Source organism: Petaurus breviceps, unplaced genomic scaffold (genome assembly GCF_028583685.1).
Source record: "Petaurus breviceps papuanus isolate PSGF00001 unplaced genomic scaffold, PetGlider_PUasm1.0 156, whole genome shotgun sequence".
In the NCBI taxonomy this organism is placed as follows: Eukaryota; Metazoa; Chordata; class Mammalia; order Diprotodontia; family Petauridae; genus Petaurus; species Petaurus breviceps.
This window is the reverse complement of record NW_027185720.1, coordinates 14356306-14371168: the sequence shown is the minus strand read 5'-3', so window position 1 is coordinate 14371168 and position 14863 is coordinate 14356306. Positions and strand designations below refer to the sequence as shown.

At 50.2% G+C, this 14863-nt stretch overlaps 1 protein-coding gene across 7 annotated transcripts in view; it reads left to right on the top strand.

Annotated features, from left to right (window-relative positions):
• The window catches only part of CSNK1E (casein kinase 1 epsilon), a 66340-nt gene that overhangs the window by 1971 nt on the left and 49506 nt on the right, over positions 1 to 14863 (top strand). Inside the window, exon 1 of one of the 7 annotated variants that reach the window (XM_069082138.1) lies at positions 5465 to 5486. The exons of 4 other annotated variants lie outside the window; for them this stretch is intronic. The gene's annotated coding sequence lies outside the window, so the exon portion shown is untranslated. Of the gene's footprint in view, positions 1 to 5464; positions 5487 to 13362; positions 13382 to 13875; positions 14098 to 14863 lie in introns of those variants that run through there. 2 more of the 7 variants (XM_069082139.1, XM_069082137.1) reach the window with 2 other exon arrangements.

Here is a 14863-nt window from a genome sequence, read left to right as displayed (position 1 = left end):
GACATCCCCTGTTCTAAGGCCCCTCCCAGCTCTGACATTCCCTGTTCAAAGTGCCCTTCTAGCTTTGACATTCCACATTCTAAGCTCCCTCCCAACTCTGATGTCTTATGTTTGAATATTCTTTCTAACACCTGAATTCTAGGCTTCCAGCAAGTGCAAAAGATATGCCGAGTCCAAAGTATCTCAGAGAGCCTGGGCCTCCACTTCCTGTCTCTGTCCTCTGAGGAGGCTGAATTAGCTGATCTCCAAGGTCTGCTATAGCTCTGACAATCTTTGCCTCTTTGGGAGGCAGTGTGGCCCAAGGACCTGGGTCCTTCCTACCTTCTCAATCTTCTCTTCCCTCCTTAACAAATTCTCTGGGAGGATTAGCACCAGCCCCTTTGCTAGACGCACTAGGACGCACACAGACACACACTAAGACAGAGAACAGAGGGTTTGACCCGGAGGCGCTGACACTTGCTGTGTGACCTTGGGGGAGTCTCTTACTCTCCCCATTCCTCCACTTTTAGCAGGAGAGGGCTGATTTGGGCATCCTTTGAGGTCCCTTCCAGTTCTTGAGTTCCCACATTCTCCGGTTCACACTTGTCCTCACCAGTCTCTGTCCTGCATGGGCAGGAGGCTTTTGGCTTATTGGTCGTGCTGAAAGGCATGAAGGGATGGTCCTGATGTTGGATGCAGTATTACTTGCAAGAACGATGATTGTAATGAGATGGCGAAGTAATCAAGCCCTGGGAATTCTTGGGCTTCCCTGAGAGCCTCTTTTGGGGTGGAAGGAGCTGGCTCTGAGGAGAAGTTTACAGAAGGAGAACCATGGTGGGGGGGGGATGGTGGAATAAGGGATTTCAGAAATCAGGAAATCCACCGATCGATCAATTGATGGATTAAGCATCAAGTGTGAGCCAAGCCAAGTGCTGGTGCTAGAGATACAAAGCACAAAAAGACAGTCCCTGCCTTGCCCTCAAGGAGATTCCACTCTATTGGGGGAGGGCAATCTGCCTACAGATATAGATAGATAGGGGGGTAGGTATATTCCTTTACATTTGTATATAGGACTGGACCTAAGATGGCATTGATTAAGGAACTCCCAGTGAGTAAATGCCTATTCCCAACGGAGGTCAGTACCTTTCCTTATAATATTGGTGAGCTGACAGGACCTCAGACAGGTTATGTGACTTGTCCAGGGCCACATGGTCAGTACGCATCAGAGGTGGGGAGTCCTGATTCTGAAGCCAGCTCTAGAGTGATTAAACATCTGCCATATCCCTTCTAGGAACCAGGAATGCAAAGATGGAAAATGGCACAGTCCTTGTTCTTAGAGAGCTTAAAGAATGGGGGGGGGGGGGGGGGGGGGGGGGGGGGAGGGAATGTAACCTGGACATGATACAAGGCAACATGTAATTAGGAGCAAAGCACTTTGGGAAAATTTGACAGAGAGAATGAATGAACGAAAGAAAAAAGAATGCATTAAGCGCCACTTGTAAAGAAAGCTCTGTGCCAATCACTGGAGATGGAAATGGAAAATCAAGACAGTCCATGCCCTCTCTGCAACAATCCTCCTTTGGGTCATCCCAGCTTACAGTGGCTCAACCTCTCTGGCCCCTCTCCCATCCGAGGTCTGAGGTCTGCCCAATACGCCCCTCTTCTCCTTGGACCCTGCCACCCCCTGGGGCAGACCCTCATCATCTCACACCTGGACTGTTGCGTTAGCTGCTGGTGGATCTCCCGGCCCCTCCAGTCTGTCCTCTACTCAGCTGGCCAAGTGATCTTCCCAAAGTACAGGTCTGATCACCGAAATCAGCTTCAGTGACAACCTTTTTCCTCCCCCAGGTTTATATCCTGGGTCTTTCCTCCCTTTCCAAACTCCTCTTCCTTGTTACATCCTTCCACCCCTAACATGGTCTCTGGGAAGATTAATGCTGGCCTCTTTGCTGTTTAGTAATCTGGTCTCAGACACTTACTAGCTGTGTGACCCTAGGCAAATCACTTCACCCTGTTTGCCTCAGTTTCCTCATCTGTAAAATGAGCTGGAGGAGGAAATGGCAAACTACTCCAGTATCTTTACCAAGAAAACCCCAAATAGGGTCACTCAGAGTCAGACGTGACTGAAAAATCATCATATTGCTGTTCCTCTAACAAGACGCTCCACTTCCCACCTCCGGGTATCCTGTCTGTCTGTCCCCCCGTGCCTGGAATGCTCTCCCTCCTCATCTCTGCCTCCTGGCTTCCCTGGCCTCCTTCAAACCCACTAAAACCCCATTCTCTAAAAGAAGCCTTTCTCAGTCCCCCCCCCCCCCGCCCCCAACTGTGGCTCCTTCCATATGTTGACACTTCTCCAATGGACCCTTTCTATGGCTTGTTTGTACATGGAAGTTAGTGTGTTTTCTTCCCCATCCCTTATAAGCTCTCTGAGTGTAAAGACTCTCTTTTTTGCCTTTCTTTGTAAGCCCAGAGCTCCGTGCAATGTCTGGAATTTGGTAAGAGCTTGTTGGCTAACTTAAGGACTGACCTGTCCTTAGGAGGCTTGCATTCCAATGGGGGAACTGCTGTAGCTGGGAAAGGGAGCTTGGAGTTCTGCAGGTCCCAGTAGGGATGATGAGTAGGCCTGTCAGTTTGGGTTCCCAGAATTGGGAGTTGGTGGGTAGAGAGCTAGGAAGGAGGCTAGGAAGATCTGGGTTTAAATCCTTCCTCTGACACACACAAACAGGCTGAGTGACCCTGGGCAAGTCACTTAACCCCTTAATGCCCTAGGAAACTCTAAGGCTCTCAAGAAGAGGAAGAAAGAACCAAGCTACATCAGTAGGGAGAGTTTCCTGACCTGCCAGTGTCCTCTACCAAAAACATCTTGGGTCTCCTTTTTTTTGGTGGGGGGAGCAATTGGGATTAAGTGACTTGCCCAAGGTCAACGGCTAGTTTTTTGTGTTAAGTGTCTGAGGTCGGATTTGAACTCAGGTTCTCCTGACTCCAGGGCCAGTGCTCTACTCACTGCACCATCTAGCCACCTTGTTGGGTCTACTTTTTACCCCCATCTCCAGAACCAGAAGCCAGGAGGAACAATGGGAAGTCCAGCTGGACCCAGCGAGATCTAGTGCACTGGGGAAGACTGCCCCCAATCCAGGCATTGGGACCCAGGGCGGAAGTCCCAGATATGAGAGGGCCATGTCCCTTAGGGCAGAACCTTCTGGTTCCAGAAGATTCAGCCTCGGGGCTGAGAGCGAGGCCCAGTGGTCCAGCAGGCATAACACTTGAAATCCAAGTCAATAAACACTTTCTAAGCCTCTGTTGGAGGTGGAGATTCATAGATGAAAAAGGACTCAGTCCCTGCCCCTAGGGTGTTTACCGTTTGGGGGGAGAGGAAGGAGTTTCTAACCCGTTTATTGACTTTATTTCATTTATTTATTTATTTACTGATTTTAAAATTTTTTACTTAATTATTTACTGATATTTTGTTGTTCAGTCTTTATTTAGTCATGTCTGACTCTCAGTGAATCATTTGGGGTTTTCTTGGCAGAGATACTGGAATGTTTTGCCATTTCCTTCTCCAGTTCATTTTACAGATGAGGAAACTGAGGAAAACAGGGTAAAGTGACTTGTCCAGGGTCACACCTAGTAAGTGTCTGAGGCAGGATTTGAACTCCTGAAGATGAGACAGGGAATGATGGTACTCCAGGCCTGGCACTCTATCCACTGAACCATCTAACTGCCTTTTACACACTCTCTGTCTCTCATATATTTATACAATTATATTTAAATGATATATTGTATTTATAATTTATACAGTGTATTAATAATTCATATGACATATTAACAGCATTAGTTATAATAATATTTCTATCAGACATAAATATATACTATATAAATATTATTTATATTTCTATATAAAATAAATTATATTTCTATGTAAATATGTGTAGGTATAAATAAATATGTGGAGATATATAAAGTATAATTTCTATGTAATAAAATTTATTAAATATGAATATAATTTCTATTTATATGTAAGATAATTATAGTTATACAGTATATATAGAAATGTAGTTATAGATATAGATATGAATCCAGGAGCCCTGTAGGGGACAAAAGAGAGATTGGGACAAAGTGGTCTGGGAATACTGGGGGGTGGCAGAGCACGATTACCTGGAGGGCCAGGGAAGGTGAGCCCCACAAAGAAGGCGGTGTTGGAGCAGAGGGTTGAGGGAAGAGAAGGCTCTGGAAGGTGGAGGTAAGGAGAGAGATTTAGCAGCACCACACAACACCCTCCACCCCACGTGCAGGGGATGGCCTGTGAATGCTCCGGGGAAGGAGGGGAATTAAGGGAATCATGACTACTCCACTTTGGATGGAACAGTTTATGAACTCGGGGAATGATGGGAAATGAGTTGGATTGGAGTCAGGTTGGAATTGACCCTAAAAACCAGGGAAGGGTTTTGAGCTAGGGAGTAACCTGGTCATGACAGGGACTTTAGGCAGGTTATTTTGGCAGCTATGGGAAGGCGAGATAGATGAGGACCTGGGCAGAGGGAAAGGGATGGGATTTATAGGGCCGGAGGGTCAGACAGTGCCAGAAATCAGGCTTTGTTGGAGCAGCACAAGGGCCCTGGACCACCTGGAGAGACAGGGGGCCAGCAGAATAGGAGGAGACTTAGAATCCTGGGGTCTCAGGGTCTGAAGGGACCGGAGGGAGCTCAGTCTAACCCAGACCTGAACAGAAATATCCTTCACAGCATTTCTAACAAATGGTCTCTCAGCCTCTGCTTAAATACCTCCAGTGATGGGCTACTCACTACCTCTCTGGAAAATGTGCTGTACTGGGAATGTTGTTTATTTCTTGACTTTTATTAGCATTCACTGGGCATAGAAAAAGACCGATTCCTACTCTCTTGGGAGCTGACTCTGCTAAAAGGCCAGCGGCATATGTAATTTTGAGGCTAAGACTGAGCCCGAGGAGACGGGGAGAGGGTGTTGGCTCTCTGAGGACCAAGAGGGTGACCTCTTGGTCAGGGACCAGGAATCGTCTGGGCCACGTGGAGCTGGTAGGGGCCGAAGGGGCTGAGAGCCAGCCATCCAGCCAGTCAGCCAGCCAGGAACACGTGGGAGAAGTTTCTGAGGGCAGACGGAGCTGAGGAGAGCAGCTGCCAGTCCTGGGAGCACACAGGAGCACACACGAGAGTGATCAGGAAAGGAGAAACAGTGAGATCATTCCAGAGAAGCCCATAAAAGGAGCAGAGAGGGAGGGGGCCGGGGCCAGAGCCCTGGACAGCGTCCGCTGAGAGGGAGAGGCAAGGCAGGGCAGGGCAGCTCAATAGGCAGTGTCACAGCTAGGTGGAGGGTCAGGAAGGAGGAGTTCAGCTGCCAGGAGAAGGAAGACCGGCCAAGAAGAATGAGCCCAGAGCCAAGCTCTCTGGACTGGGCCAGGAGGAGGCAGCTGGTGAAGCTGGCCTGTGCTTTCTGAGCAGTGCTGGCCCCTTGGGGGACTTGAGAATATCCAGGTGTGTGGGGAAGCAGGTCCGCCGTGGTGTGTGTGGGGGGTGGGGGACGGCAGAAGGAGCTCCTGGGTCACTCCACTGTGCCAAGGTCCCTCTGCTGGGCAGGAGCCCTAGCAGGGGGAGGGGAGAACCTCGGCTAGGAGAGGGCAGGGGAGACAGGCAGCTGCCGAGGAGCCCCATCCTCTCTGACCACTGAAGACTGCCTTGTGTCTATCACAGTCACACACCAAGACCTTGGCCAGCACACTCCCCTTGGAGCCAGCAGCTGGATTCATCCCTCGTGTTTCCCATACATTTGCTGAGTGACATTGAGATGCCAAGAATAGCCCTGAGAACTAGGGGCAGGGGGTTTAAGGTGGAGGTTAAGCTTCGTCCTCAAAGAATGTTCTGATTTAGAGCCCAGACCAACAGTGCATGCCATGGCCTTAGAACATGGAATGTCAGAGATGGGAGGACTTTAGAACAGGGAATGGCAGAACTGGGAGGGCGTTTAGAACAAGGAATGTTAGAGCTGGGAGGGACCCTAGAATGCAGAACTGGGCTGGAAGGGCACTTAGAACCCAAATATCAGAGCTGGGAAGGCCCTTAGAACCCAGAATGTTAGAACTAGAAGGCACCTTAAAACAGGGAATGTCAGAACTGAGAGGGCCCTTAGAACTGGAAGTGTCAGGGCGAGGAGGTTCCTTAGAACAGGGAATGTAAGGGGCAAAAGGGAGATTTAGAACATGGAATGTCAAGGGAGAACCTAGAACATTAGAAGTCCAAGGGGTTGGTTGGTACTAGTACAGAAGCAAAGTTCTTAGAACCTGGGATGCCAGATTCATCTGGTCCAACCCCTGCACTCTCCAGATAAGACTGGGCCCAGAGGAGTGGAGGCACCAGGGGATTCAGGGCAGCTCAGTCAGGCCAGTGGCAGTACCTTCATTTCCTGACAGCCCTTTGTACTCTCTGATGCTCCCTCCTCTAGGAAGGAGACAGATGGCCCAGCCCAGAGAGCTTGGGAAAATCTCATTAAGGCCCACATTAATATAGGTATCCAAATGGGAGGGGAGATTCGATGGCATGGGGGTGAATCGTGGTTCCTGCTGAAGCAAAGGGGGCGTCCTGGGGAGAGACATTCTTTGAGTCAAGTCTTAAAGGACCGGAGGGACCTGGAGAGTGGAGGGAATGGGGGACAGAGGTAGGGAAGAGGCTGCTCCCAGCAGAGAAGACAGACAGGACGAAGAATTCGGGACCCTTAAGAAGGGAAGGGAGAGAACTCTCTCATGGCTCAGTTAAAATGAACCAAGTGGTAAGGAAGAAGGAGCTTTAGATCTATGACCTCAGGACCCCACAGTCCTCATCTGCAGCATCCTTGAGTTGTAGAATCTGCTTGCATACCTCCAGTGATGGGGAGCTCCTTCCCTCTCTCAGGCAGTCCAATTCTTTACGGGAGGGCTTTAAAGGTGAGGGACGCTTTCCTTAATAATACACTGAAATCTGTCTCTACAGATAGGAGGGATGGCAGAGAAGTCAGGCTGTCTGGGTGAAGCAGAGGGTGGGGGGAGCTTTGTGGAGGGAGCAGAAACAGAAAACCCTTCACACTCCCAGCTCAGCTCTGCCAGGGTCCCTCTGCTGGGCCTGCGGCTCCCCAACCTTCCCCCGGATTCCCTCCGCCCACACCCAGAAGAATGTTCTGTTGAGAGCCTGGTATTTTCTGGATCTTTGGATTTGGGGTTTGTCTGCTTCCCTTCCCATGTCGGGGAGGGGAGAACAGAGAGATTCTTGCAGTGGGGCCCGACGAGGTTCCCAGAGTAGGCGGCAGGAATTTCTGTCTCTTCTTGTTAACTCAAGGCATGCCCTTCAGGGCACCTCAGCTTCCTTATCTGGAGCACCAGAGGATCTGGATCTAAATCCCACTTCTGAGGCTTACGACCTGTGTGACCCTGGGTGAGTCATTTCACTCATTGGGTCTGGGTTTCCTTATCTGTGAAATGAGGTTCACCTTGGTCTAGGTGAACTCTCCAGTTGATCCCAGATGTGCATCTATGCACCTGTGTGACCTTGGTCAAATAACTTCTATGGGCTTCAGTTCATAAGGTCATTACACTGAGGGCTGAAAGGGACCTCAGAGGTGGTCTGGCCCAAACCCCTCGTTTTCCACCTGAGGAAACTCAGGCCTAATGATGAGGAAGGGGCTTGAGATGCCCTCTGAGGCTCCTAGCGTTACATCGATCCTATCAGCCTAAATCTCTGGTTCTCAGTTTCCTCATCTGTAAACTGGGGGAGATGGAATAAATGACCTCTAAGGTCAAGGGTTTTCAAGCTGAGGTCCATGAACCTGGTTTTCTTTTTAGAAATATTTTATCACCGTATTTCATTATAATGAATTTCTTTTGTAACCTTGTGTATTTTATTATGTGCATTTGAAAACATGATTCTGAGGACCAGAGTGGGTTTCATCAGACTGGCTGCCAGGGGGTCCAGACCATTGAAAAGGTTAAGACCCAATTCCCCCCCCCCCCCATCCCACCCCAGCCTAGATGGAGAAGCCCAAGAAAGGGGATGAAGAATAGTAATTCATAGCAGCAAACATTTATTAAAGACCTCCTCAGTGCAGGGGCACTGACCCCAGCAGGGGGCCAAAGATGAAAGGAGGCATCTCATCTCCCCTTGCCAAGGAGTCTGCCTTCTCCTGGGATGGACCTTGTGGCAGGGACACCAAGGCTACAGGACATAAGGCAGGGTGTGCTGGGGGCAGGTGAGGAATTCAACACAGGCCTCTGGGAGAATGGGAGGAGAGCACAGGGACCTTCCTCTGGGCTGATCTCAGGAAGCTTCATGGGGAGTCGACTGAAGGATCCTGACAGGTGAGGCCAAGGCAGGAGCGCATTCCAGGGATGGGGCAGGGCCAGGCCTTTAGGAATGTACAGAGGCAAAATGGATGAGCTCACCAGCCAGAAGGCCCTGAGTGCTGTTATTACTTAAGTAGTGTGTGTTTACTATGGAAGTTTGTGCTTGTACGCGTCTGTTGGCTCGGAGCTCAGTGCCCAGGCTCTGGGTTTGGGTTCCTAGATGGCTGGTGTCATCCATTGGCTCATGAGGTCATGTGGTCCCATGAGCGTGTCTGCTTTAATTTGGAGCTTTGCCCATCATTGGGTAAATATCATCATCTTAATAAGCCGCTCCAAGCCTTTCATCCAAAGATCTCAAAGCACGTAGCAAGCTTTAATTAATTCTCCCAGCTATGTTAAGGAAGGAGGCATTATTATGCCCATTCTGCAGGTGAAGTGACTCCAGCTCAGGAGGAAGTGATTGATCCAGGGTCACACAGCTTGACAACAGAGAGGCCAGGAATAGAAACTGTTCTTGAGAGGCTGGACTCAGGCTTTCTGGTCATTAACATCCTTGTTCCTGCTTCTTCCTCCTGGGCAGCAATCACCACGAGGTTTAATTAATTCTGTCCTTTGGTTTCAGCTCTGTGGCCACATTCTGTACCCACCCCCAGGCCGGCAGGTGGCCTGTGACAGGGAATGTGGGCAGCTTCCTGGCAGGCCCTCTCCTCTCTTCTGCTGGGGAAAAATGCCTTCCTGACTCCCTCCCTGTATGCCAAAGCCTACCAGGCACAAAGGACTGAGGACCCACTGTGTGCATGGCACTCTTTTAGGCACTGGGGGGGGAGATAAGATGAACTGGCACGATGGAAGCTGCCTCATGGTATAATGGAGAGAACCCTGGGCCTGGAATCTGAGTCTGAAGGTGCCTTCAGACTAGCTCTGACGCTTACTGTTTGTGTGCTGGGCTCACCTTCATTTGCCCCTCCGGAGCGCCAAGGGTGGGACTCCTTGAAGGCCTGATTTGAAGAGCTCATGCCTTAGCACACGCGTGAGGGGGCAAGTCACTTCATCTATAAAATGATGAAATGAATTATGCAGTGTCAACGGTCGCTTTTGGCTGACCTATGAGCCTACAGGAGCTAGATTCTGTACACATGCACATAAGTGAACAAATGTGTGTATGTGCATATGTGTGCAGAAACATAGTTGTGTTGTGTATATGTGCGTGTGTACACGTGTGTATCGCTGTTTCTGTTCTCCTCAGCCTCCTCTTCTTCTCTTCATCTGCTCCTTCTTTGCCTTCTCTCTGTCTCTGTCTTTCTCTCTGTCTCTCTCTCCCCTCTTCTTTCCCTCTCTCTCTCCCCTCCCTCTCTCCCTCCTTCCCTCCCTCCCTCTCTCTCTCCTCTCTCTCTCTCTCTGCCTCTCAATAGAAAATCCAGCCCAAAGACCATATATATATATGTGTGTGTGTGTGTATGTATGCATACATATATACAAATACATAGACACACACATATGTGCAGACACATATACATACATAGTCTTTTGACCTGGGTTTTCTATTGAGAAGCCACTGGAACATGAGGAGTCACTGGTAAGTCACAATTTACTTTACTCTGGGTAATAATCCCCACCCAACAAGCATTTATTAAGCACCTACTATATGTCAGGCATAGTCTTATGTGCCTTGCCCTCGGGAGCTTATCTTCTAGAGGAAGTCCAGGATCTCCACCAGCTCCAGACCTGATCCCATGATCCTCTTTTCTGACAGCTGGAAGAGGTGTTGAGTACTAACAACCAAGGGGGGCAGGATCAGGAAGGCTTTCCAGAGGAGGGGGCATCTGAGCCAAGCCTTGAAGCAGAGGACAGGAGGAAAGCTGACAGAGCAAAGAGACAGGAGAAGGAATGTTGAGTGAGAGAAGGGGAGTGATAAGCCACAAGCCTGAAAGAAACTATTATAGCTAGCATGTATATATGTATATATAGGGCTTTACAAATACGATCTTATTGGATCCCCATAATAGCCCTTTGAGGCGTGTGCTATTATTGTAATCCCCATTTTACAGATGAGGAAACTGAGGCTTGGAGGGTTAAGTGACTAGCAAAGGGTCACACAGCTAGTGAGTGTTTTTGAATCCCCAAAGCTTATATTAAGAGGCTTAGGCTAGCTGTGCAGCAGAGATACTGCCTACTTCACTGAAAAGCTATCCACCCCAGAACAAAGCCTTTCCATCCTGCCCCATCCCTCCAGGGGATGGCTTCTCAGACCCGTATCCATTGCCTGGGATTCTTGTGAAGCCTCTGCCAATCTCTGCTCGAGCATCCATTTCAAGGCCCCTGACTTCTGGCTCAGGAGCTCCATAGGACTGTTGGGGAAATAAGTTCTTTTTATAGCCCTTTTATTAAAAAAATATTTTTTATTATGAACTGGACAGCCACCCACAGACAAAACATTCCAATATATAAAGGGAGAAAAGAGTTTGTGTGTATACAAGACACTGAATTTCTGCTACCTACAGTTTTTAAACTAATAATTTAATGAATTAATTTAAATTTTAATAACTTAACATTAAAATCTTTAAAAAACATTTTAAATTTAAAATAATTTTAAAATATTTTAAATTCACAAACAAATAACAAAGTTGTAGGAAGGGATTATTATTCCCATTTTCTATAAGAGGAAGCTGAGAATCAAGGTATGGACAAGCCACTCTGCTAGGTGCTAGGTGCTATGTTAAGCCACGTGTCACAGCCAAAAAGCGAGACTTGAATCCAGATCTTCCAAGTTCAAGGTCTAGAGAGGACCTTTTTCATGACTCAGCTAAAACACCACCTTCTTTCTATTCAAGGCCTTTCCTGAATCTCCCCAACTGATAGTACCTTCTCCCACAAATTATATTGTAGGTTTTGGTGAAAGATTGGATATGGGGGTTGGGGGGGGGAGAGAAAGAAAAGAATCCAGGATGAGCCCTAGATTGGGAGTCTGAGATTGGGAGGATAGTGTTGCCTTTGACAGTAACAGAGAAGGAGGAGGGGAGGGTTGAGGGAGGGAGGTGTTGGGCATGTTAAATTGAAGATGTCTACTGGATGGACATCCAGGTTGAAATGTCAGAAAGATAGAGATATGAGGTTGAAGGTCAGCAGACAGCTTAGAGCAGGATTGGTAGATTTGTTAAACATCAGCATAGGAATGGTAATTAAACCCACTGTCAGAAACTGACAGAATCACCAAGGGAAGCGATCTACAGGGAGAAGAGAAGAGGGCCCAGGACAGAGCCCTGTGGGACAGCTACGGTTAGAGGGTGTGATCTGTCAGAGGATCCAGCAAGGGAGATGGAGGAGGAAAACCGGGAGAGAAGGGTGTCCCAAAAACTTAGAGAGACGAGAGAATCAAGGAGAGGGTGGCCAGCAGGGTCAAAGGCTGTAGAGAGGTCCAGGAGAATGAACTGAGGTTTGGTTTTGTTTTTGTATTTTGAGGCAATTAAGGTTAAGTGACTTGCCCAGGGTCACACAACTACTAAGTAACTGAGGCTGGATTTGAACTCAGGTCTTCCTGACTCCAGGACCTGCTCTCTACCCACTAATCCGCCCAGCTGCCCCTGTCAAAGAGGATGAGGATAGAGAAACTGGATTTGGCCAGTTAGAGACCACTGGAGAGTTTAGGTGCAACCGTGAATATGGAAACTAGAGTAAGTAAGGAGCGAGTGGGTAAGGGGTAAGAACAAAAGAAAGTGAAGATACCTATTGTAAAATCCTTTCTGAGGAGTTTAGCCACAAAGGTCAGAAGAAAGATATGATTGTAGTTATTGTGGCTGGAAGAACTGAGTGAGGGGTTTTTGAAGATGGGAGAGACTAGGGCAAGTTTGTAGGCAGTAGGGAAGGAGCCAGTAGGAGAGAGTAAGGAGAAGCTGAAAAGAAGTGAAAGTACCGATCTGTTGGAGGAGATGGGATGGAATGGAGTCACTTGAGAAGGTATAGTGGGCTTAGGTAGCCTTGATAAGACGTAAGGGCACCTCATTGTGTGAGACAGGGTTGTGAAGTAGGAGACGGTGGCAGAAGGCACTCGTGACGGAAGCAGTCATCAGCGCCATGAGACAAGCAAGAGAAGAGGGGCGAAGACGAGGCTCAAGGGGAATGGTGTCAAATGTATCTATTTAGGCGAGGCAGCACCTCTCAGCTGAGAGGCTGGAGGAAGAGGGAGCCAAGGGAGGTTTGAGGAAGGACGTTGTGGTTATTGAGAACCATCCTTGGAAATGGAATCCCAGGTTCTATCCACTGGGTCTAGCACAGACTAGGTGCTCGCTCAATGAATGCTCATCGACTCTTTATATCCTCAGTTCTGACGCGTAGTAGGTCCTTACCACCTGTTGACTGACCGATATTAAAAGTCAGAGCTTAACTCTCTCCCTTTTTAACGGGTAGTTAGATAGTGCAAGTGTCGGACTTGGAGTCTGGAAGCACTGAGTTCGAATCTTAATCTACATTCTGTTTACAGGTTGTGTAAACTTTGGAACATCTCAACCTTGGTTTTCTCATCTGTAAATTGGGAATGATAACAGCACCTGGTTTAATCATGCTATTATTATAATTGTTGTTACTATAGAAGAGGAAACTGAGGTCCTTCTTCCCAGAAAGGGGAAGTGACTTTTCTAAGGTCACAGATGCAGTTAGTTAATGGCAGACCAAGGACTCGAACCCAGGTCGCGGAACCCGAAATTCAGCATTCTTTCCATTACCCCAATTCCTTCCTCTCCCTCCTTTGCGCCAAATGTGTGTTTGGTTTGTTTGCTAATTCCATGATGAATAACCCAGTTGTGAGGTTTCAGATTTCCTCATTTATTCTTTTCCTACCTTTGTGCAAGAAGGCGAGATGGGGGAGGGGAAGGCCATGTTTCACTTTCCCTTTGGGTACTTAGGAAGAAACCCACTGATCCCAAACACCTAACAATCAATGGATCCATAAATTCGGCTCAGCGCTAGGCACCGAGGGTACGGTTGGCGTTTATTAAGCGCCGCCTATACACCCCAGACGATCGGAGACCAATCCACAAGTGTTGAATAAGCAACTTTAGTGTGTGGGAGGTGAGACCCGAACCCACCTAAAGAAGCTTCCCCTCTCTCCGGGGGATGCGGGGGAGATCTGTGGTGGGGGAGCTGCGCACAGCTCCAGGCCGGAGAGAAGGCGAGCCCTCGGGCACACAGCTCCCGAAGACCCCGAGCCCGGAGCTGTCCTCCAGGACTGGTCCGGTTCGCAGTCAGCGTGGAGGGCGGCGCCCCGGCCAGGCTGAGGACCGCGCTCGGGTCTCGAGGGGCACTCGGGTGAGGTCGAGGTTAGCCGGCCATCCCAGCCAAGCCCTGAGTCTGGAGCCGGGCAGTGTCCCTTTAAACGGGCGAGGGAGGGGGCGAGCTGTGCAGGATGACATCAGTGGGTTTGGCCAGCGAGCTCAATGAAAGTCAATGAGCGAGCGAGGGAGGGGGAGCGGCGCAGCCCCACGCGGAGGCCGGAGGGGCGGGGGGAGGAGGGGGGGGGGGGGGGGGGGGGGAGGGGAGGAGGGAGGGGGCAGCAGCTGGGAGAGAGGCAGGCAGGCAGGCAGGCGGGCGGGCAGCGGGCGGGCAGGCAGGCTAGCAGGCGGGCGGGCGGGCAGGCAGGCAGGCTAGCAGCTCCGGGCTGCGAGCTGGGTGTAGCTTCACCTCCCCTCCTTCCCCAGCCCAATCCTCCTGCATCCTCCAGCCCTCGGACGCCTGGGTCCCTGGCAGCGCCCGGAGCAGGAGCTGGGCACCGGCCCCTATCCGGCGGGGTAAATATTGGGGGGCTGGGGGCCTGTTTCGGGGGGCAAAGCCGGGGGGAAAGGGCGCTCCTCTGGCCCTTTGTTTTTGCTGGGAGACTGGGGGGGGGGGGGGGGGGGGGGGGGGAGGGAAGGACGGCGGTGGGGGTGGGGGGAAAGGAGCGGGTGCTTGCGCGCACACACACACACACACACACATTATCACACGAATACACACTCACACACATACACACTCACCCACGGAGCCCGGCTGGCCCCTGGGTGACAGGCCCCGGGGCCGATCCCTGAGCACAAAAGAGCTCCATTCTGGGGCAGGAGATTATTTTGCAGAAATGCTCCCGGGGAGCGGCTGGGGAGGGGGGCCCCCCTCCCGCTAGGCCGGAGCAGCCCCTTTCATCCTTGTCTGCCCCCTCTCCCATTGGACATTTAAAGGGCTCGGAGCCTCGGACGAGGAGACGGGCTTTGGTTGCTGGGCGCAGCCGCTGCTTGGGGAGAGGGGAGCTGGGGACCCTAGGCTTGGGGAGCCAGGCTGCGTGTACGTGTGTGTTTGGGGGCTCAGGGCGAGCAGGCTACGGCGGCCAGGATTGGGGGGGGGGGCTTTTGAAGCTGTTTATTTCCCAGTCTCTCCCTACCCCCGTCTTTGTATCTTTCTCCAAACAATCACCTCCCCACCATTCTGTTCTGTCTCGCTGCCTCCGTCTCCCTCCTCTGTCTCTGTCTCTCTATCTTTGTCTCTCCAGCTAGCTCTCTCTTTCTCTGCCGTTCTCTCTATCCCCCC